The sequence below is a fragment of the Triturus cristatus genome, chromosome 4_1 (genome assembly GCF_964204655.1).
Source record: "Triturus cristatus chromosome 4_1, aTriCri1.1, whole genome shotgun sequence".
Lineage (NCBI taxonomy): Eukaryota > Metazoa > Chordata > Amphibia > Caudata > Salamandridae > Triturus > Triturus cristatus.
Genome location: NC_140585.1, coordinates 281,267,813 through 281,293,239, shown reverse-complemented (window position 1 = coordinate 281,293,239; position 25,427 = coordinate 281,267,813). Strand labels below are relative to the sequence as shown.

The window sequence follows — 25,427 nt, the reverse complement described above, 5'->3', positions numbered from 1 at the left end:
ACAACCTTCTCCAAGCTGTCAAACAAAACAGCAGTGGCACAAACACACGGGCCTGAAAGCACTGTAAGATGTGGAAGAGAAGACTGGGTCAGACCTTTGCAGCTGGGGCTGCAAAGCTCAGACCCGTGCGGTGAGGAACTAGTTTCACTTCTGGGCTATGACTAGCAGTTCCTGTTAAAAGAACAACAAGCATGGAAGAGGATTCTTAGCAACAGTGGTTGTTTGGCTGCCTCTGTCTAAGTTTGCACCTGTTTGGCATTTCCATGTCTGTTGTGTTCTACTGTTCCTCGGGTTCCTCTGTAGAGAGTTCTCTTTTAGACAGAGTTTTATGGCTTCTCCCTCCTTTCCTCTGCCTTCCTACAGTCCTGTGCTGATCAATGTTTGAAGTTCCTCCCATTCCTTGGTCTGCTTACTGAATATTCACAGACTCCTTTTTTTTTTTGTTTTTTTTTTTTAAGCATTTATTATTTAATGCAAGCAAGGTACAACAGTAAAAAAAAAAAAAGAAAACCAATAATACATTCCACAAATACACTTAATGGTAGAGAAAAAAGAAAAAGAAGAAACCAAGTACATTGCTTAGGTCAAAGTATCGTTAATCCAATTCTCTAAAGGACTCCAAAGTTCTTCACCCAACCTTCTCTTTTTCCTACTTTTAACACTATATATGGCCTTTTCCAAATTATACTTAGCAAGTAAACAAGCTCTCCAGGTAGGGAAAGTGGGAGAGTCTGGGCTCAGCCAGGCTTGAGTGATGCATGCCCTCCAAGTAGACATACAAATAAAAAGAAAATTTGTCTGTCCCACAGATAACTCAAATGGTGGCAGACCTATTATTATTAATTCTCCTGACAAAATAATTGTCTGATCCATCAATATTGTTAAAAAAGTATGGATTTCTGACAATACAGGAGACAAACGAGGGCATGCAAAAAACATATGGAGAGCGTCTGCAGCGTAAAGTCCGCATCGGCTACACAGTATACCTACAGTAGTGGACCATTTGCTGATTTTGGCTGGTGAATAGTATAGATCGAATAAAGCCATATAGTGCTGTGTGCGTGATCTCCCAGTTATTAGTATTGTGTTGGCCAAATCTATTGATTCTTGAATTTTGGTATTAGTTATCCCCAGTTTTTCATTCCATTTTTTTTGACATAGCAAAATATCATCAGGAAACGAGGCCAAAAGTAGATTATAATATGTGCCGATCTTTTTTTTAGTAAAAAGACTGTCTATAAGAGGAATCCTAATCAGCCGTGATCGAACTGACGGGCAAAGGGTATTAAGAAAACTATGTATCTGCACATATTTAAAATAATCATTACAAGTTAGGTTATATTTGGTCTCTAACACTGAGGGTTAACTGACCGTCCTCACAAAGATCGCCTATACAATTGATACCTAAGTTACGCCAGCGTGTCATAACTGTATCCTGAAAAGTTGCAGGAAAGATATTAAGTGATTTGAATGGTGTATAGACCAAGATTTTGCCGATACCCATTTGCTTTTTAATTAGCCGCCAAGTGCCGAAAGCAGCGCTCAAAACCTTGAACTTTGTTTTTTTAAAATAACTAGGTTCTACAATTCTCAAAAAACTACCATGACAATCTGTACCCATTGCAAATTCATAAATGGAAGGTGTGTGGCTAGCTGGAATACGTAATCGTGGCCCTATGATCAAGGGTGAAATAAACTGTAGCACTGCAGCCAGATAATAAAAAAGAAAATGTGGGATTCCCCAGCCTCCTCTTGATTTAGGAAGAATCATTTTTTTGTATGACCTGCGATGACCTCTATACCCCCAAAGAAATCTTGCCGACATCCTTTCCAGCTGTTGAAAAAAAGTCAAGGGAAACGGTAGTGGGATTGTTCTGAACATATATAAAAATTTGGGTAAAATCATCATTTTCAGAACGTTGCATCTGCCAAATAGAGATAGATGAAAATGATCAATACGCTCTAAAGATGACTGTGCTTTTTTAAGTATGGGCATAAAATTAAGTTCAGGAATAGCGCCAACTGGGGATGTAATTTTTATACCCAAATAAGTAGCAGCTGAGACTATATTTAGCTGTTCTGGGGGATTCGGTCCTACAAATAAAATTTGTGTTTTTTGTACGTTTAATCTATAGCCAGAAAAATTACCAAATTGCAATGCAAGGTCTTGTATTATTGGCATTGCCCCCTTAATATCTGTTGTCAATACAACGATGTCATCTGCATATGCAAGGGCTCTATATATTGTAGCGGACACTTGAACTGGTTTTATGTCCTCTGTATTATTAAGTCTATTTAAAAAAATATCAATATATAGAGCAAAAAGAAGAGGTGAAACAGGGCACCCCTGTCGAGTCCCACGGTTTATACTAAAGGGCAAGGATTTCTTCCCAGCAATACTAATACAGGAAAAAGGGGCAGCATAGAGTGCTTTTAGGGCTGTAACCATTTTAAGGCCGAAGCCTTTTCGAATGAGGAGATCCCAGAGATATGGCCAAGCCACCCTGTCGAATGCCTTTTCGGCATCCAACAGGGTGATACCCAATTCTATGCTTGAGGCCCAGTCCATCAAAGCAATCACTCGTCTGACATGATCTGAGGTATCTCTATTAGGAATAAACCCATGCTGGGAGTGCGAGACTATTGTGGAAATAACCCCCGAAAGACGTGTTGCTAATATTTTAGAATAAATTTTACTATCGGCATTTAAAAGAGATATAGGTCTATAAGAGGATGGTTGTAAGGGTGGTTTCTCCTTTTTAAGGAAAGCCATAATGGTTGATTCACTCCAAGAGGGGGGTATAAACCCTTTCTGTGCTTCCAAGCATGTTAAGAATAGTGCCTGCTTTAACACATGTCTAAAAATTTTATAAAATTCAAGAGGAATTCTATCTGGTCCCATGGCCTTACCCGCAGGTAGAGAAAGAATAGCTGCTTCTATCTCCTCCCAGGTTATATCTTTGTCTAATAAAGCTTTCGACATAGGCGACAGCCTGGAAAACTCATTATTGGCAAGAAAGTTTGAAAATGATTCCGTTGAATACGCGGTCACCTCCTCCGTATACAAATTTTTATAAAACAAACGAAACACCTCCAGTATTTTGTCTGGCTGATCATACACCTGACCAGATTCATCCTGTATTTTATTTATAGTGTTTAGGCTGGCTTTTTGCCGAATTTTCTTTGCCAAAAGATGTCCAGACCTCTCGCCCATCTCATAAACCTGTGTATTAAAAACAGCGAGTTGTTCTGCGAGTTTTGAGGCAAAATTTTCATACAGCCGAGACTTAGATATAGCTAAAGTGGCATTGATTTTCTTGGTATCTAAGGAGTTCTTAATAGCATCCACTAGTGCTACCTCACAATGCTGTATATCATTATAATAAGTTGTTAACTTACGCTTGTATTCCCTTTGCTTATTAATTGAATAAGATAGAGTTTCTCCTCTCACCCCTGCTTTGAAGGCATCCCATACCATCTGAACAGTCGTTGAACCCATATTAAGTTAAAAAAAAATCCTTAATCCATCTTTCCATATGTGCAATATAAGATGGATCTACTAACAACCTCCGTTCAAATGACCATGATGTTACTTTGCCAGATAATATAAAATCTGTTTTAAATTCTGTTACTATGGGATTATGATCTGATATTATTTTTGGAAATATCTCATACTTACAGTTGGATATTAATATAGATGATATGAAAAAATAGTCCAGCCGGACAAATTTTTTGTGGGGTGCCGAGAAGAAAGTATATCCCGGGAGAGTACTTCTTTTAATAAAGCCTACATCCTGAAGACTGAATTCGGAGACCAAACCATGTAGCGCTTTAAAGATCTTCCTTTTTGAGCCTGTATAAACTGATTCGTGAATGATATCATAATCAGGTTCCAAATGAATATTTAGATCCCCGCAAAGAAGAAGAGTAGAAGGCCAATCAGCAAGCTCTACACTTAAAAAATTCAGCAGATCAGGATCGTCCGTGTTTGGACCATACATGGAACAAAGAGTCCACGAGGTACCCTCTACTGCAATTTCGGCTATTATCCAACGACCATATTGGTCGGTCTTGATTCGTTTCAGAACAGCCTGATTTCTTCTACTAAGTATAGCTACCCCTTTGGTAGTAGTGCCTTGATTAGTGCAGCCGAGCACATACATGCCCAGGTCGGCCAGCCAAGCTCTATTGTCCCATTTAAGATGAGTTTCCTGTATACAAAGAAAATCTAGTCTCATACTCTGGATTATTTGTGCACATAAACCGCGTTTCTTTTTATTATTAAGGCCACAAACGTTTCAAGTACATACCCTGATGCTAGTCATCGCGACAAATTAGTATTTAAACAATAGATTGTCATTTGACATATGGGATAGATTGAGTACTGAAAAAAAATTGAACCATCAAAAAATAGAAATAGGTACAGGCATAAATCAGAAAGTCCTACAAAATCCTGATCACAATAATGCGTAGAGTAACTAGAGCTGTAACTAGAGCTGTCCTTGCTTGCCCCCCCACAGAACACCGCAATCACCCCCCACCCTTTGAACCCCCACCCCCCACCCTTTCCAGCACCCACCCACACGGGGCATAGGGACTGAGCAGTCCCTAAGATGATGATGTAAAGAAAAGCTGGATGTAGCTCACCACATGTTTCCATCTGCCTTGGGTATCACAAAAGAAAAGGGGAGAAAAAAAAAAAATGAGGATGGTCTATATATCACCTGAGGTACAATCCTTCAAGAGTAAGAAAAAAAAAAAAAAAGAGAAACAGACTTGTTTCTCTATCCATCTCATTGCATCGACCACCCTTCTGATTCTACTTAACCCTTGTATGCTTGCGCATATCTACCCAATTCATCTCTAAACAAAACATAAAATACATGATACCCATGATAATCATATGATGCCCCTAATATGCCAGATAATTGACTGTTGTGATGAAAACTTTATAATAACATCAAAGTGAATGTAGGCAGTCTTTAGCAGTTTTCTCAGTAGTCAAAAAAAATATTTTCTCCTTATTAACCACTTTAAGCTTTGAAGGATTAGGTAAATAGGCCTGGGCACCTTTGGCTTGGAAAAGAGGAATTAGTTGGCGTAGCTGCCAACGTAATTGAACTGTGGCATGGCAGTAATCAGGTCGCACAAAGAAATCTAAATTTTTCCCCTTACGTTTTTGATCTGGACGAGCCAGATTGTATAAAGCCTCCCGTGCCAAAAAATTGTTGAGAGTTATTAAAATAGCTCTAGGCATCACTTTTGAGGCATCCCCAGCCTTCCTCTGCGAAAAAGGGAACCTATGTGCTCTTTGTATCTCGACTTCCCACTGCCACTGGGAAAGTTCGGGAAATGCTTCTCCAAAGAGATCGACTACAAACTGCCGCACATTTGTCCCTTCACTGGATTCGGGAATTCCGAGAATTCGCAGATTGTTGCGCCGAGACCGGTTTTCCAAATCGGTCAGTTTCCAGTTGATGTCATCCTTCAGCGTGTTGAAAGTGGAAAGTTGAGATTTCTGTTCTACTATGACATCCTCAATTGCCGAAATTCTCCCTTCCGCTTCCAGGACTCTTGCAGATGTTTCGTTGCAAGTTCTCACCACTCTCCTGAAATTATTCTGAAGACGTCAGACTGCACCTTGTATCCGCAGATTCTCGGTTTTAGACTCCTCTCGGTGTTGCAACATGAGCTGGTATAGCATATTGAGTGTAACCTCTGGATTAGTCTGATCAGCCACAGCTTCTGCTGAAGAGACTGCCAGATCTTGAGAAGCCGGAGAGGATAGCGTTGATGCTGAAGCTACAGGAGCCCTGCGTACTGTGCGCTCTCCCTCACCCCACTCCCTTCTATCAGACAAGGGGGTTTCGTTACAGTCCTCCTCTTCCATAGACAACTCCTGATCCTGATCCTGATCCGCATCTTGGAGTGAGAGGTTCAAGCTAGTATCATCTCCCCAATCCTGCACCTCTACATCACTACTCCCTAACTCCAATGCGTTGGAGAGGTCAGACATTGAGTAAAAATTGCCTGCAGAGTCAACAGATTCAATATCTTGGTTAACTTCTGTATTTGGAGGATCCTCTGAAGCAGTGGATACAGGGTCCAGCAGCATATCAGGAGGTGCTAAAGAGGTGTCGGACGGGACCTCACCTAGGTCCGGGCGTTCACTCCTCAAACTGTCCCCCGACAAGGCCTCCAGTAAAGAAACGGGTGGAGTCTCCCCCTTTTGTTCCAAGGTTTCAGTAATGATGTTACTGTTACTATTATCGCTTGGCTTGACAGGTGGGTCAGATCTGTTGAGTACAGTAGTGAGAGAGGCAGTCTTGACAAGAGAGGAGCGCCGGGACTGCACCAAAGTCACATCTTTAACTATTTTAAACATACCTGGAATTTTCGGGGAGGCGCCAGAACTACAAGCCCCAGAATGCACCACTGCAGCACCGGTTTGCTTGGGAGTATCCCGCTGGTGTGGTGTAAGCAAAGATCGTCGTCCGTTATAGTGGAGATCAAGTGAGCCTGCATCCATGTTTTCTCCACACATGTTAGATACTGAAGACACTAGGGGAGTGACGGGTAATGCCGCTCGCTCTGCAGCAGCGGTAGAGGCGTCCGACTTGGTGGCAGGGATATTTTTCTCAGAAGCTGTTTTCTGGGCTACAGCAGGAGTAGTGTGGATCTTCGGTTTTGGTTTTGCCTTCTTCGAGGCAGCAGAGCATTTTGGCGGCATTGTGCGAGGAGCCGCGAGGAGCCGCGAGGAGAAGCGAGGAGACTCTGTCTCGGAGTCGCGACAAAGTAGCGTCCGGAAGAAGTGAAACGCTGAATTCAGTCCGCGCTGGGAGGGGAGAGGTAAGATGCGTCCTTCGGCAGTCCACTGAGTTGTTCTGCTAGATAACACTTAGGTAGCAGCAGGTACCGCCAGAAGTGTTGAATGGCCAATTTCTGGTATAACTTAGGGCAATTTTCTAAGAATAACAGCGTATGGAAGCCATAGGCGGCGAGCACATCACAGCTGCTCTAACGGACAGAGGGCACGTCCGCCATCTTGCCCCCAAATATTGGAATATTCACAGACTCCAATTTCGGTTCTCTGGCTGTCTGCTCCTGGCGGTGCCCTAGTAACTGCATTCCACTACCTGACTCTGATAAGCAGCATTCTGAGTTTTAGGCCTTTGAGAAGTTAATAGTAATTACAGATTTAATTGTTCTGTGTATTCTAATATAGAAATCCAACTGTCTAGTGAGTCCTTGTGAACATCCTGTGATAAGCTGATCCATAACTGACATCAAGACATTGCCTGTCTCTCTCTCTCCTTTCCAATTCTTTTCCCCCGGGATAGCATTATCGTTAGGCTTGTCTCCCTTCAGGCTGAGGGTACGCTGTCTTGGGGAGATAGGTAGATGTCCCTTGAATCGATTATCTTGGAGAATATGACTTTGTTATGTTGCTATGTTTTTTATGTACTATGAACCAGATTCTGCAAGGCTCTGTTGGAAAAGCGTCAGAGTTCCACCACAGACCTACAATGCCGCAACAAAAATTGCAAAGGTAGTTCTCGACAAAGCGGAGGCTCCTGTGTTGGCAGCTGAAAATGCTGCTCTTCGTCCCCAAGATGGCTGTCCTTGCAACATATTGAATGGGAGCTGCCTGGATGAAGAATAAATGCTTGAACCTCAACAACCTCAACATGGTCTAAACTGAAGTTCTGGTCTTCGGCAATCACACTGCACTCGAGAATGACTCCTGGTGGCTGGTGGAATTCAGATCCACCTCCACACTGACCGATCATTCCTGCAATCTTGGCATCAACCTGGACATCAAACATTACATGAAACGTCAGGTCAACGCCATTTCCGCAGCCTGCTTCCACACACTGCGCATGCTTTGCAAAGTCTTCAGTTGGCTCCCCATCAGCACCAGGAAAATGGTAACGGCAGCTGACTAGACTATGGCAACGCACTCTATGCAGGCACCACTGCTGAACTCATGCAAAGAATCCAGACGATCCAGAACGCAACTGCCAGACTGATCTACAAGGATAACTTCCTACCCCAACCTCCCTAGGCAGTGGTCATCCACACAAAAGAGAGGTAGGAATGTAAATCTAACTTTTTATTTAGTTAGAGTGGCATGTGCTAGGTGTGAAAAAACTGCCCCCACCCACAAATTGTGGCATGCTTCATCATAGGGCCCTATGATGAAGCATGCCACAGTTTGTGGGTGAGGGTGGTTCTTCTTCTGATACCTGCAGCACAGTGCCTGGATACCTTCTAGGGTGATAAACCACGCTATACAAGTACTATTTGATGGACTGATTGAGTGGTTTCAACTACAGAGAAATACACAGTTTTTCAGACTCAATACCTCTTATATTTCTATATCTAACTTACTCTAAGCCTTAATACAATGTTGTTGGGCCCGCCACTGACCGGCCTTCAGTGACGGGCCCACCGACATCCATAGAGGCGGTCCGACCGCTGAATTATGATCATGCAGTCGGAGGCATCTATCATAGGGACCAACCGCTGCTTTTCCGATGGGCTCAATGGGCCCCTCGGGGCAGCGGGGGAACTATAATCCCTACAATAGAGGCAGTGCTTGCTCAGGAACTGCTGTAGGGATTACAATAGCCCTCTTCCCTCTGCCTTTACATGGCAGTCCAACGGAATTGGACTTTGGGGGTGCCTAGCATGGCCCCCACCCCGTGGGCTTCCGCTATGGGGCCAGCGTGGCACATGAGGTACCCCACCCAAACATCCATGCACCGTGGGGCAGGAGTAACCACCGACATGAAGTCATTTGGACACCTGCCCAATACAATGGAGTTCAGATGCTCATCTGACCACCATCGTAACAAGGGTCTCTGTTTCTCTCTGATCAAGCAAGGCTTATTTGGGAGGCATACTCAACTGGCTCAAACTCAGAGCTGGTGGAATACATCTTTATAAAATAACTGTAACATATAATCTACAGAACTCAGAGCTGAGACAAGCATTTAGACACTGAAGAGATAAGGAAACCCCAACCTGCCCGGAAGAAATCCCTCATAATAACCAGTGGTACAGAGGATTGAAACACATTGAAAATGATATCCTGGGAGGAACTTGGAAAAAGTGGCCTGAATTTCTTGGGGTGAACAGTCTTTATTCCTAGGTTTTTACTTCGAAATAACTTTTACCACACTTTTTTTTTTACAGTGAAAAAACAGTTGGTGTTTGAACAATGGGTGGTAGTGTTTCTCTTTGTGACAGGATGCACCTTATTGTATAAAAAATAAGTAAATATATAAAATTACTGAATATATGTTCTCAGTGAGGAATACAAGGGGGGTTAGAGATTATGGTTGGATTAATTGTGTGTTAATACACTGGATTTATTTTTAAAATACCTAATTAATCATTTAATAACAAAATTTATAAAAAAGGTCAAATGATATATTGTCAGGGTGGGATCAAAACAAATATTAAAGAAAAAAACGGTAAAATGTGTTAATAAAACATACCAAAGTATTAATTTATTACCAATGTATCTATAAAAGGTAAAACTATATTGTTGCAATCTACATAAATAGAAGTCTGTTATTCCTTCTCCTTGTTTTCCTTTCCCCTTCTGCCACCTCCTTTTCCCTCTTTTGTCTCTCCCTTTCTTTAGAACCTTCAGGTGAAGCTCACAATAGAATGTTCGTGTGAGCCACCTGAATGGACGGTTGAAGACGATCTCCTCATATATTAAACCTCTCACCTTCGCATGCTTATGGACTGAATAATTAACATATATATTTTCAGAATGTGGAGCAGGAGGGTTAGGGGCTATATGTGGGAAAGGCTGTTAATATGCAGGTACTTAAAAAAATACCCAAGTATTTCTTTATTACCAATTTATATGTAAAAGTTAACGCAATATATTATCAGGACCGGGTGCAGGAGGGTATTTTAATACCAATTTATATGTAAAAGTTAAAATAATTAATAATCAGGATTGGGTGCAGGACGTTTAGGGACTATGGGCATGTAACTGTTTTAATTTATCAAAAAAGATTCCTTTCTGTGTATTACTCTTTTAGTTGGTGACCATGAGGCCTACACATTTAGATCAATAACCTTTGATTTTTGACTGTGACACTGGACAAATATTATTACTCCAGACTAGAATATACTTTTTGTTACTCTCAAAATTTATTTTTCATAGGAAAACACTTATGTTCAATAAAATCATATTTTAAAATTGCATTCAATATATACTCTGATTGGGTGCTCTGGTACAGTCTTATATATGCTATCTAACAATTCCGTATTACGGTATCTATCTCAGAGTCACACACAGTTCAAATCATGTACTTTCAAAATTGCAAATTAAATACTACACAAATACATTTCATATGCTTTAAAAAGTCCCACTGTCGACGCGTTTCGGTGCATAGGTTACAATAGTAGCACCTTCCTCAGGACGGACGAGAATTTAAAACCAAAGTTTTGTTCTTCTTTTTTAAGTGTAGGGGTTGAAGTCCTTCTGTGGGTGTTCAGGACGACTTTATCACCTCTCAACTTTTGTGATTTTAGACCACTTGCATCATAGTCAGTGGAGTCATAGAATTTTTTAAAAAGTCACGTTGACACATGTTCAATGGTGTCTTAAAGCAGGTACGTCTTTCGATATGCACCGCCTGTGTGACTTTTTAAAAAATTCTATGACTCCACTGACTATGATGCAAGTGGTCTAAAATCTGAGATAGATACCGTAATACGGAATTGTTAGATAGCATATATAAGACTGTACCAGAGCACCCAATCAGAGTATATATTGAATGCAATTTTAAAATATGATTTTATTGAACATAAGTGTTTTCCTATGAAAAATAAATTTTGAGAGTAACAAAAAGTATATTCTAGTCTGGAGTAATAATATTTGTCCAGTGTCACAGTCAAAAATCAAAGGTTATTGATCTAAATGTGTAGGCCTCATGGTCACCAACTAAAAGAGTAATACACAGAAAGGAATCTTTTTTGATAAATATCTGACACCCAGTCCTTTCTGGTCCCTGGGAAACTCTCTTTTTTGAGAATGTAACTGTTTTAAACCTTATGCAGGATGCCTGAAAAAAAATACAAGGACGGGATGCAGAAGTCATAGGGGCAGTGGGTGGGTAAGTGTGTTAATACTCAGGTATTCTTTTTTAAGACCAGAGTATTAACTTATCAACAATGTATAGGTAGGAATTTAAACAAAAATAATTACAAAAAGGAATGCAGAGGGTTTATGGGAAGTAGGTAGGAAAGTATGTGAGAACTTGGATGTCATCCAAGCAAACACAAAACGTACAGAATCTTGTGCATTTTTTGAAATGATCATTTATTAATTCATTTTAAAAAATGAATAACATAATTTTCAATCAATAAGTCTTAAAATAAATCAAAACAAAACATATCAGATGATTTTATTCCACTGAACTCATATTTATAAATTATCCCAGATATGTCAAAAGAAGCATTACAATGATTTAATACAAAAACGCTTGCTGTTACCAATATGTTCTGTTGTAACCTTGGTTCTGCTGATAGTAAAAGAAAGAAGATTCCAAATAAGCTTTATTGGCCGTCTCCACTGCTCCACAACCGTCACAGCCTGCTTGCCACACAGGAACCTTCTCAACATTCTAAGGTTAGTTTCAGAACCAACAGTAGGATCATTCTAAGGTATACAAGGGAGAAGGGGTGGAGGAAGGTACCATGTGGGGAGGATCTAAATTACAACACATCTTTCCCCTTTATTATCAACTATCAGTCTGCTACTCACAGCAGTAAAAAGATTCCTGCACTGACACCTAATACAACAGATACATGCGCCACTGATATAAAGACAGCTTCCATATCGCTGACTGCTTTATATCTCAATGCTAGGTCTATACCCAAACACGTATTAGAACTTTGGAGCCTCTTGGAGGCCGAAGATCCTGATATTTGCTTTATAACTGAAACGTGGCTCCACAGCCATGCTTCTTCTGAAGTCACTATAGCCTTTCCTCTTCAATACCAGTTAACCAGATTGGATAAAGAAATTGGTAGAGGTGGAGGAATCGCAATTGCTACTAAAACCCCCCTTGAGATCATGATACTAGAATCTTTTTCCACCACGATGCTCGAGATATTAATTTTTGAGATCAGTATTCCTGATGCTGAAACATGGGGAGGAGCCTTTGTCTATAGACCCCCAGGTCCCAAAGCGAAATTCATAAATGATCTATTGGAACTGATAATGCCTCATGTACTAGCCACTGATAATTTTCTCTTAATTGGAGACTTTACCTATCATGCCGAGCAGTCGCTTGATCCTGACACCAGCCACTTAGTTGGGGCTATGGTAACATTAGGAATGGCCCAGAGGGTAGTAGGCCCTACACATTTAGCTGGACATACTTTAGATTTAATATTCACGAATTCCCTAAAATTGACAATTGAGTCTTCTTCTCCTTTATTATGGACTGATCACCATTTTTTACAATTTTGTATGCCCATTAACTTTAGCAACAAGTTTGGACCAAATAAAACGACTTTGATTCAGCCTTGGCGTAAAGTAACACCAGAGGCCTTGTCAGCCCATTTCAAACCACAGCAGATATGCCATACCAACACTGTGTAACAGGCTGCAATTATTTTGGAAGACTCCATTATATGCACATTGGATATGGTTGCCCCTTTAGCCAGGGTTAAAATAAAAAGAAAAGCTTCGCCCAGGTTTACAACAACTTTTAAAACCAATAAACAAATTTGTAGAACAGCTGAACATCAGTGGAGGAAAACAAAATTCGATGTAGAAGCAAATTAGTAGCATGTCTATGTCATCTTCACCGTCTGAAACAATTGATGTGCCCCTGCTGTTGGAATTTGAACCCCTAACTGTCAATGAAGTCCTGGAAGGCCTCACTAAGATTAGCACCTAGAATATGGGCCATGTCCTTCCCCCAAGCAAGCAGTTTGCAACCTTGGAGTTACCATCGACAGCTCATTGTCCATGAAAACCCATGTCAACCAGGTTCTTGGTGCCTGTTATGGCATCATGCGGAATCTGCGCAGAATTTTCAAGTGGCTACCCATCGAAGCCAGAAAACCTTTGGTGCAGGGTCTTGTTATCAGTGGACTGGACTATGGGAATGCTCTGCTGGTGGCATTCAATGAGGATCTACTTTCTAAGCTTCAGATTCTCCAGAATACTGCCGCCAGACTCATTCTCAATCTTCCGTCCAGACCGCCTTCCGCCCCTAATCTTAAAACTCTCCACTGGTTTACTATGCGGCTCAGAAGCCATTTCAAAATCCTGTGTCTTACAGACAGATTAATGTATGACACTGGCCCTAGATATTTAGCTAAATAACTTCAATGGTACACACCAGGCAGATCTTTAAGGTCTGGTACCAAATCGTACCTTGTTCAACCTCGCATTCGAACCTCTCGAAATGGCGAACGATCTTTTTCCTACTTGGCCCCTATGCTCTGGAATAAGCTACCACCACACCTCCTGTCCATAGTTGACCATCGACACTTTCGTAGAGAACTGAAAACCTGTTTTTTCCCCAGTAAGTCCTTTTTACTACCCTTGTTGTTACTGTCCTTTTCGCTGTTGTTGTTGCCCAGCGCCATGAGACCGCCCCGGTGATATGTTGCGCTTAACATGAACATTTGACATTGACATTAACATTAACAAAAGGATAGAGAAAAATAATAATAAGTAAGTTTATAAAGCACATGGTTACACTAACTAGTGTGTCCCTGCACTGCAGCCAGTCGCCATGTCTGTTTCAGTAACATAAGAAAGCATAAGAGGGGGACCTATATGCAGAAGAGACAGGTCTTTAGTTTTTTCCTAAAGAGCCTTTCCGATGGTTCTGTCCGAAGAGCTAGAGGAAGGGCATTCCATTTTTTAGCAGCTAGAGGAGCAACCAAGATGCCAGGCCAAAAGGTGGATAGAAGATAAAGTAGGAAGGAGGAGGGTGGAGGGCTGGGGAAGAAAACTGCACAGGAAGAACACCTCAAGAGGACAAAGAAATTCAAGTGTACATAACATAGTCTTTATGCCAAACCGGCACTTTGGATTCCCTACTTGCAGTTACAGTTCTCCTGTAGAGGTTGGAATCTGTTCCGCTAGAAGAACTCTCGCTGGAAGGTAAAGAATGAGGGAACAAGTCTGTCCTTACTCCAACATTGCCCATGGTCCATTATTGCTACATTAAGTTTTGTGGAGGCAATGCGCATGGGTTGAAATAATTTAAACTTGGAACCCTCACACCCACTTGGTTTCTTTACATACACCCCGCCCCCTACATTCCACCGTTGACTTATGGTGCCATGTTTGGCATTGTATTGGCTCTCATACTTAGCTTGGTGGAGTGCAAATTTGTCTTTGACCAAGGCTGATTCATGTACAATTCTGACCCCTCCCCCAACCAAGCGGGAAAGAGCTTGGTACTGGGTTTCCTACCCTTAAGGGCAGTGAAGGGAGAGACTCCCATTACAGAACTGGGAGTAGTATGGTATGCCCACAACATTTCCTGAATGACATTCTTCCAAGTGATTTACACAGGCCAACTGGATGCATTCCTTAACCATTCGATTGATTCTCTCCACAAGCCCATTGGCAGGGGGCAGTACAATGCTGTCTCCATTATCAGTAATGATTGTGGCAGGGATGCCTTCACAATGAAAAGAGTCTTTCAAAAAGGTTATGATGTGCTCAGTGGTGATTTGATTAACCATTCTGGTAATCACCCAATACTAATGGCAATCTACCATGACTAGAGCATAACGTTTGGTCACCCCTGCACGCCTGATGAGACCAATGATGTCCAAAGCAACTTTTTCCCCATGGTTTGTCGGGAACAACCACAGGGGAAATGGGTGCCTTATGGACAACCTTGGCTTGGTCAATCTTTTACCTTGGCCTGGACCATGGCATCCATACAAGGGAACCAAAATCGTTCCCTAACACGAGATTTGGTGAGGCTCCTACCCAAATGACCTTCATGGGCGAGATCAATAACCAGGTTCCCCGACTTTGTAGGGGGTATGATTTTTTAGGTCTCGCTGAGACAGCGAAAGCTGTCTCTTTGAGACATTTTGTAAGTGGGCTTTCAAAAGTGCTACCCACATGGTTTTGCTGGCCTAGGGCTTGAGTGCACGATGGCGTGCACGTGCACAGCTGCTCCTTGCATTCCCCCCTCCCTTCTCACCCAGCCCTTTGATGCTCTGCTCGATTACTTTCACTTTAGCCGCTTTGACCCTTGCATTCCCCCCTCCCTTCTCACCCAGCCCTTTGATGCTCTGCTCGATTACTTTCACTTTCGCCGCTTTGATGTTTGATCGCAAACGCGATCACTTCCGCTTGGCATAGCCTGTACTTGTTCTCTTTGTCCTCACATATGCTCTTCCCTCTATGTTTTTCTCTCTGGTCTCACATGTGCTATTCCCTCTGTATTTTCACTCTGCCCTCACATGTGATTTTCCCTCTCTATTTTTCTCTCTTTCCTCACACATGCTATTCCCTCTGTATTTGTCTCTCTTCTCTCACATGTACTCTTCCCTCTGCATTTTTTCTCTATGCTCTCACATGTGCTCTTCGCTCTGTGTTTTTTTCTCTGCCCTCGCATGTGTTCTTCTCTCTACATTTTTCTCTCTGCTCTCACATGCTCTCTTCCCTCTATGTTTTTATCTCCGGTCTAACATGCGCCCTACCCTCTGTATTTTTCGCTTTGCTCTCACATGAGCTCTTCCCTCTCTATTTTTCTCTCCTCCCTCACATGGACTCTTCCCTCTGTATTTTTCTCTCTGCCCTCACGTGCTTTTCCCTCTGTACTTTTTCTCTCTGCCCTCACATACTCTTCCCTGTATGTTTTCCTCTTTGCCCTCAAGTGCACTCTTCCCTCTGATCACATGCATACACAACTATGCACACATACAAACACACACATGCATTTACACACACATATGAACATATACAAACACACACAGACATGCATAAATATATGCATATACATGCACACCAACACACCAACCCCACATACACATATAAACAAGCACGCACACCAACATACTCAAACACATATACATACACACAAACATGCATACACAGACATAGGTATACACACAAACATATGTGTACACATCCATGAAGACAAATGAACACAATGACACACCCATACTTGCACACCAACACACACATGCATACACAAACATATACACATACAAACACACAAACACACACACATGCATACACACACAGATATATACATATAGACAAACACACTATGCACACACACGCATCTCCCGTACTGTCTCAGGGGAAGAGTCGGTTTCAGCTGTCACCTAGAGGGAGATCTCGCATGAGACAGTAAGACTCAGAGACATGTGGCGGTGGGGAGAGACAGACATGTCTCCCTTTAATTGTGTTGTTGCAAGATGGTGACTATCTTCTGCCACTGGTGCATTCAGATAAGCGGCAGGAAGTTCGTCGGACACATGCACTGGTTTCAATTTCGAGAAAGTGGGGTGAACGTTTCACAGATCGGGAGTGTGTGTCAACACGTGTTTCTCCTTCACGGCAAGGCCAATCAGTACGTTTTGTTTAACCGTGTGGTCATGAATCCTTTAATTGCATAAGTGAGCGGGTATGGATGTAAACAAAAATGTAACACTAATACCACATTTTCTGTCACTCTTGTGAACAGGTTTGCTGTGAATGTATGAATGAGAATGGCGTTTTAGAATACGTTGCATGGAAAAGGGTCAACATGGTGTATACGTGTTTTTGGGTGTTTTTTTATTTTTTTCTTAATTTATTTTTTATTGCATGGTTAACGTCATGATATACCGGATTCGGATGCTTCATTGCAGATCAGTTGTTTGGCCCGTGGTTATTTACGAGTTTGGAAAATACTTTTGTATTGTTTCGATTCTTTTTGTCTCTGCCCTATCTCTTGGCTGCGTCCTTACTCTCTCCCATCTTCTCTCTCCACCTCTTTGCTACATGTTCTCTCGTAATGTTTTCATTTTTCCCAACTCTCCTCTTTACTCTCTCTAATTCTTTTATTGCTCCTTTTCTGTCTCTGTCCCTTCTGTCCTCTTTCTCTCTCCACCTGTCCCTTCTCTAACCCCACTCCTCTTCCCGCCCCCCCATCCCTCTCTCTCGCAGTACTGCAGCATAGGCAGCACCAGGTCTCTGATGCCTTCTCAGTGTTGGCCCTGGGGGTGGAGGAGGTAAGTCAGCCCCCCAAGTGAATCTTATTATCAACAGATAGTGAACCTCTATTTACCAACAAGTACGGAGCGGTCTCGGGTGACGGCTGATGCGAACAGTGATCTGCTCTCGGCCCTGGCAGGGCCTGTGGGGTGGGGGCGTTACCTTACACTAGGAGATGAAGTAAAAGTGATATCCTCCCCCCCCACTCCACCACTGTCTCTCCTCACCCTCCACCTCTCTCTCTCCTCCACTTCTGATTCCCTTCCAACTCGGTCTCTCCTTACCCAGCACCTCGGTCTCTCCTTACCCTCCACCTCGGTCTCTCCTTACCCTCCACCTCGGTCTCTCCTCACTCTCCACCTCCGTCTCTCCTCACCCTCCACCTCCATCTCTCCTCACCCTCCACCTCCGTCTCTCCTCACCCTCCACCTCCGTCTCTCCTCACCCTCCACCTCCGTCTCTCCTCACCCTCCACCTCCGTCTCTCCTCACCCTCCAACTCTGTTTCTCCTCACCCTCCACCTCACCCGCCACGTGTCTCTCCTCACCCTCCACCTCACCCTCCACGTGTCTCTCCTCACCCTCCACGTGTCTCTCCTCACCCTCCACATGTCTCTCCTCACCCTCCACATGTCTCTCCTCACCCTCCACACGTCTCTCCTCACCCTCCACATGTCTCTCCTCACCCTCCACACGTGTCTTTCCTCACCCTCCACACGTCTCTCCTCACCCCCCACACATGTCTCTCCTCACCCTCCACACATGTCTCTCCTCACCCTCCACACGTGTCTCTGCTCACCCTCCACACGTGTCTCTGCTCACCCTCCACATGTGTCTCTCCTCACCCTCCACACGTCTCTCCTCACCCTCCACACGTCTCTCCTCACCCTCCACACGTCTCTCCTCACCCTCCACATGTCTCTCTCCTCACCCTCCACCTCACCCTCCACACGTGTCTCTCCTCACCCTCCGTGTCTCTCCTCACCCTCGTGTCTCTCCTCACCCTCCACGTGTCTCTCCTCACCCTCCACGTGTCTCTCCTCACCCTCCACGTGTCTATCCTCACCCTCCACGTGTCTCTCCTCATCCTCCATGTCTGTCCTCACCCTCCATGTCTCTCCTCACCCTCCATGTTTCTCCTCACCCTCCACGTGTCTCTCCTCACCCTCCACGTGTCTCGCCTCACCCTCCACACGTCTCTCCTCACCCTCCACATGTCTCTCCTCACCCTCCACACGTCTCTCCCCACCCTCCACACGTCTCTCCTCACCCTCCACACGTGTCTCTCCTCACCCTCCACACGTGTCTCTCCTCACCCTCCACGTCTCTCCTCACCCTCCACACGTGTCTCTCCTCACCCTTCACACGTGTCTCTCCTCACCCTCCACATGTGTCTCCTCACCCTCCGCTTCACCCTCCACATGTGTCTCCTCCTCACCCTCCACATGTGTCTCCTCCTCACCCTCCACAGGTGTTTTCTCCTCACCCTCCACATGTGTCTCCTCCTCACCCTCCACAGGTGTCTCCTCCTCACGCTCCACATGTCTCTCCTCACCCTCCACACGTGTCTCTCCTCACCCTCCACACGTGTCTCTCCTCACCCTCCACACGTGTCTCTCCTCACCCTACACGTGTCTCTCCTCACCCTCCACGTGTCTCTCCTCACCCTCCACGTGTCTCTCCTCACCCTCCACGTGTCTCTGCTGCACGCCTCACACTGCTGCATGCCACACACTGCTGCACGCCTCACACTGCTGCACGCCTCACACTGCTGCATGCCTCACACTGCTGCACGCCTCACACTGCTGCACGCCACATACTGCTGCATGCCGCTGCACGCCACACACTGCTGCACGCCTCACACTGCTGCACGCCACACACTGCTGCACACCGCACACTGCTGCACGCCGCACACTGCTGCATGCCGCACACTGCTGCACGCCACACACTGCTACACGAAACATTGCTGCATGCCACACACTGCTGCACGGCACACACTGATGCAACCGGCACACTGCTGCATGCCACACACTGCTGCACACTGCTGCATTACTCACTGCTGCATGCTGCACAACACTGCTGCACACCGCACACTGCTGCATGCTGCTGCACGCCACAGTGCTGCATGCCTCACACTGCTACACGAAACACTGCTGCACGCCACACACTGTTGCACGCAGCACACTGCTGCACGCCGCACACTGCTGCACGTCACAGTGCTGCATGCCTCACACTGCTACACGAAACACTGCTGCACGCCGCACACTGCTGCACGCCGCACACTGCTGCACACCGCACACTGCTGCATGCCGCACACTGCTGCACGCCGCACACTGCTGCACGCCGCACACTGCTGCACTCCACACACTGCTTTTATGCGAGTTTATGCTACTGACATTGTAAATGACAATGCCTTTTATTTGTTTTAAAACCAAAACATAAATAAAGGAATTGTAATTTTACAATGCCAATAGCTCAAACTCTTACAAATGCGAGACCTATTACATTGCAAATGCTTGTTCATTCTTGAGGACCAAGTTATTATTTCCGTTAATCTCATGCCTCACCTCCCAAAATGCTTTCACCTCATCGTCAAACTCATTCCTGCTGGACGGCCACCCGTGAAGACTTGATTTTAGAAAGAACATCATCCTCCGAACTAGCTGCATTCCAATCCTCATCGGTAAGGGATGGAAGATTGATAGATAAGACAGGATATTCACGTGTCATATTCTTCCTTTGCCATTAAGGGGGCTCTTGACAAAAAATCTGCAGCAGTGTTTTGATTGCCTGGCACGTACTCTAACTTGTAGCAAAAACTTTCCAAACCCAACACCCATCTAGCTATTCTGGGCATACTGTTGTAAGATCCTTTAGTAGAGAACATGTGAATAAGAGGTTTGTGGTCAGTACGGATGTCAAACTTGATGCATCACAGGTAAAACTTGAAATGCTTGACCACCCAAAAGCATGCCAGGGCTTTCCTTTCTACCATGAAATAATTAGATCCAGAATTTAGAGCACGAGAAGCAAAAGCTACTATCCTCTCCTTGCCATCAATGATTTGAGAGAGTGTGACAACTAGGCCTTTGCTGCTGGCATCTGTGGTGAGGATGGTTTTTCTACTGTATTCAAAATTACACAAATAGGGGGCTGACAAAATGGCTTTTTTGATATTTTCAAAGGCACATTGATGTTCTTCAGACAAAATGTAACATGCATGGTTTTTTAGAAGTTATCTTAGGCAGTGAGAGAGGTCAGAAAACGTCCGAACATACTTTGTCATGAATTCAGCAAGACCCAAAAAGGATTTAAGCTCATCTTTATTCCTTGGAGCGACAGCGTTTTGGACAGCCTCCAAAAGACGAATTTTGGGCTTAAAACCATCTTTGGATATGGAATGACCCAGGTATTCCATCCTACTCACTCTAATACAGCATTTCTCTTTTTGTAGTGTGAGTCCTGCTTTTCTAAGCTTGCTCAGGACAAGTCTTACGCACCTATCATGTTCTTCCACTGTGGCCCTGTGGATCAAAACATCGTCTTGGAAGCAGAAGGTTTTCGGAATCCCCTCCAGGGTGCTTTGCATGAGTTTCTGGAACACAACGGCAGCCGATGCTAGCCCGAACAGCATTCTACAAAACATGAAAGATCCCATAGGAGTGGGGAAAGCCGTCAACCATCTGGATTCTGGCAAAAGTTCCACTTGGTGATCAGCACTTGAAAGGTCGAGAACCGAGAAGCACACTGCATCACCCATGGTACTCGGCATCTCATGAATACGTAGAAGCGGATGCCTGTCAATCCAAATTGGTCAACACACAGCCTGATTTCGTTGCAATGGTTTTTCTTGGCTTTCACAATGGGTGCCAACCAGTCTGAACTCTCAACAGGTTGAATACCTTGACTTTGTAACCTACTGAGTTCATTCTTCAAAGGTTGCTTCAAGAGGTAGGGAATGGGTCTGGTCTTGTGAACAATGGGTTTGGTATCAGATTTAAGCTTAATTTTGTGCAGAAAGTTCTTTACAAAACCCAGTTTGTCGTTAAAAATGTAGGGGAACTCCTCACAGATCTGGTCCCCTGTAACAGATAGGTTGACAATCAGCACTTGCTCTGGATTGGTGGGATCTAATTTTATTCCCAACTCCTTCTGATGTTGTCAACCCAGTAAATTGGACCCCTCATGAACAACATAGACCTTGCCCACTGTGGTGCGAATCTTGAAGGTAATGAGAGACTTGAACATTCCTTTGAGGGGAATAGGGTCGCTATTATACCCACTGGGAGCAATGTCAGGAATTTGAAGGTCTGCCTCCTTAACCATTTTCATTTAGATAAAATCAGAAAAGTTGATGAAAGTGTAGGGAGAGCATGAACCGCAAACACTTTGATAGTTACCATCTAAGTCAATATCACAAACAGGATAGTTGACAGAATGAACCGTGCTAAGGTCTCTCACTTGTAATATGATCTTCATGACTGATTGAGTGATCTCATCCTGTTCTTTGTTGCCATGGCGCTTGTCCTTGTTAAAATAATCTCTGCAAACTCCAGAAAAATGGCCCTTTCTGTTGCACTTCCTGCAAGTGGCAGACCTGGCTTGACATTATGGGAGTGGGCGAGATGGTTGTTACTCCCACAACGAAAACATTCAAGTCTATTGTTCTCGCCGTCAAATTTGGATTTAGATACACTTGAACTCCTTATTTTAAATATCTCTTACTCAGAAATCACCTCTCATTACTGAAACAGAATCAGCGGAGGAAGTTGCTCTGATTTCCTTAAGGCATTCCGCTGTGTGTTCAATGAACTTAGCAATTTCCACCGCTTCTTTCAAATCAGGTTATTTCTGTAATAATTTCTCTTGGAATCTAATGTTGTTGGTACAGCGTCCAATCTGATCTCTAAAGAGAGAAACATTCAAATCCCCGAAGTCACATAAACTGCTCAACCCTCTAGGAGCGGTAACGTAGTTCAAGATACTTTCTTGCTTACCCTGAATAAGGCAGAAAAACTTGTGATGTTCCAACACAATGTTAATTTTGTCCCCAAGCTGCTTTTTCAATTTGAGGAAAGTAACTCTATACACATCAGGCTCATCATCATCTGCAAATACTGGGTCTGGAAGTGAATAATAAACCTTCCTCCATGAGCACCCAAGTCATGGAGGAGAATGTGCTGTTTTCTGACAGGGCTAAACTTTTCTCCCCAATGGCTATTAAGTAGGATTCGAAAATATTTGCTCACTCCTTCCATGGAATACTTGGTTCCACCACCTCATTTAAAAATGGAACAGATTGAGACATTCCAGCCCCCGCAATGACAACAAAATATAAGAGGAGCTGACAGAGGAACTAAAAAGAGGTGCTAATTACCCCAGAAGGATATAATGAGACCCACCTGATACTGAACAACAAGGTTATTAGAGGAGAGCCCTCACATTAGGTAAAAGGCAAGCACAAACTACGCAAAAGTAGCAATAACACAATAATGTTATGTAGGCAAAGTATCCCTAACGAGCAAAGGGCACAAAAAAAATCCTAAAACATGAGAATAACAAATTGAGAAACATCTTTGTATTATGTGGACGAAGCATAAGGTCTGAATAAAAATGACATAACAGGCAAAGAGTACTAGCTGTGCCTGTCAGCGTGAGGGAGAATAAATGGAAAATGTCACCTGGGTTCCCTCTAGACGCCGTAGGATGCCCAACAACCACAAGCTGTGCCTGTCAGCGTGAGTCCCACATGAGGAGCAGCAGAGAGGGAAGTGGAGGGCAGATGGAATAAATGGACAGTACCTCCTGTTGGCAGACTGAGGATCGCCGTCCGTTGATCGGCATTTCAGGCACAGAAGGTGAAACAACCCTCCTCCTGGTTAACCTTCGTCAGGCTGGTCAGGGTTACACTGGGAATGAAGTTGAAAACGACCAATTCACTTGCGTCCTGTGGGGGAAGCCATAGAGAAAAGGTGGCACCTCTGCCCAGCTGACTTCCTAGCGGTCAATGAAGTGGCAGGACGAGCAGCCACAGAGCTGGCACACAGCCCCCGTTGAGCTTCGTTTGCGTTGTAAGGCAAGCCGATTGGAGAAGGCGGCACCACCACAGCCGAGTTCCCAGAGCCAATCCTTGACTGGAGAAGCGGTGACGGTGCCTGCAAACAGCCATAGAAGAAGACAGCACCACAGCACAGCTGACTTCCCCGAGCCGATCCATGAGTGGGGAAGCAGCAGCTGCACCAGCAAGCAGCTCTTCTTGCAGCTTGCATCGTGACAAGGAGGCACCTTGGCTCAGCTGGCTTCCCGCAGTCAAGCGGTGATAAGGGAAGTGGCCACGGTGTCGCCAAGCAGCTTACCCCTCCGACTGAGAAGGGGAGGACAGCGATGAGGGGCAAAGCTCCACGAGGAATGTAAGCTACTTGATTAAGAGGCAACACCCCTGACCACAAAGGGGTTAAGAGGGAAGCCGAAAAATTGACAGCTCAATCAAATGTTTTTAAGCTGAGGTTCCCAGGTAAGAAGAGTTAAACACGAGGGCAAAAATTTATGAAAAACAGGTAAGCTTCAGAACCATCAGTAGGAACATTCTAAGGTATACATGGGAGAAGGGATGTGGGAAGGTACAAAGTAGGGAGGATCTAAATTGCACCATATTTCCATACAGAGACTTGAAAACCTTGGTCCGTTTCGCTTTAGCTGATTATTCCTAAACGTACGTGGTTGAGCATCTCTTTTTAAAGGAGATAGAGCACATCGTAGCAGGACAGGTGAACAGATCAGACAGTGCTGCGAGCAGGTAAAGTTTAATTTATAGTCTTTTAAAAATTCAGTACATTTACAGCAAAGAAGGAAGGAGTGAGGCTGAGTTGTGTTCTAAGTAAGTATGCTCCAACAATTATACATGTGCTGTGTCAGAAAAGGATAATGTTACTTACCCAGGAAGCATCTGTTCTTGGCATGTAGAGCTGTAGATTCACATGCTTTGCATATTCCTGTTATCTAGTTTTGGGTCCGGATGTTTGCAAGTTTTTTTTTTCCGAAGTAGTCTTTCCTAGTCACGAGGTAAGGTGACTCCTTCTTTCGGTGATAGTGCACACGGTCATCGCCCCCATTGTTAGATTGTTTTCCCGCAAGAGGGTGAGAATGGAGTAAGTAGGTGTAGTATAGAGATGTCCATGCGTATAAATGTATAATGAAGATCTGCAACAACTACAGGTACCTGGGAAGTTGGGTGGGCGCTGTGAGAAAGTGGGTTTCTGTTGCAGTAAACCCCCCCTTTCTTTTTTTTTGTTGCTCTTTGACTTGATGTGCTCTGGGGTCCTGCCAATCATGACCCCAGGGCCTGTGTTCCTTCCCTAAAACTGCATTGAAGCCTAAACCCAATTGGCATTTCTGGCAACATGTCAGCCCCTGGTAAATGGTACCCTAGGTACCCAGTGCCCTGTGACCAGAGAAGGCCCCTAAGGGCTGCAGCACTTATTGTGCCACCCTTAGAGGCCCTGTAACCTGACACACACTGCCTTTGCAGGCTGAGTGTCTTGGTGCAGAACAAAACAGAGAGTCGACATGGCACACATCCCTGGGTGCCATGCTCACAAACACACTGCCCTGGCATACCTCAGTCACCCCTCTAGCTGGGTGCCCTATGCTAGTGGTGTGGGTACAGGTGCATGATCCCTGTACATATACAGTACCCAGGTTCATTCCTGGTCACACTGATGCCAGTGTGGGATTTAATGTAAAATGCACGACAGAGGGCATCTTAGAGATGCCCCCTGAAACTAACCAACAACCAGTGTCCTGACTGAGAGGCTGCCTAGACTGCCACCTAGCAGGCATGTTGCTGGACCCCTGGGTAGAGAGCCATCCGCTCTCGTGGGTCTGCAACAATGCACATCCTGGGCGAGGTGCTAGGTCTCCTCCCCCAGGATGGGCAGGAGAAGCTTCAAAGGCATGCCGCCTTTGTGAGCTTCTCCAGGATACTTGCTTTACTCAGCAACTGGCCCCCACCAGTTCTGACCCCCACTCTGGCGGGAAGATCGGCGGGAAAACCAAAGTGAGGAAAGGGGGTGTGACAGCCTCTGCCAATCCCACCCATCAGGTGGGGTAGGCGAGGTGAAGCACAACTCCGGGCTCTCGCCATCTTGAGGATGGGGAGCCCTACCCAATCAGGACTAGGCTCCTGCCCCCCTCCCACTGGA

The 25,427-nt window shown here is 44.5% G+C and overlaps 1 protein-coding gene across 1 annotated transcript in view; it reads right to left on the bottom strand.

Annotated features, from left to right (window-relative positions):
* The window catches only part of LOC146854276 (protein mono-ADP-ribosyltransferase PARP12-like), a 220,507-nt gene that overhangs the window by 8,660 nt on the left and 186,420 nt on the right, over positions 1 to 25,427 (bottom strand). The gene's annotated exons all lie outside the window — the stretch shown is intronic.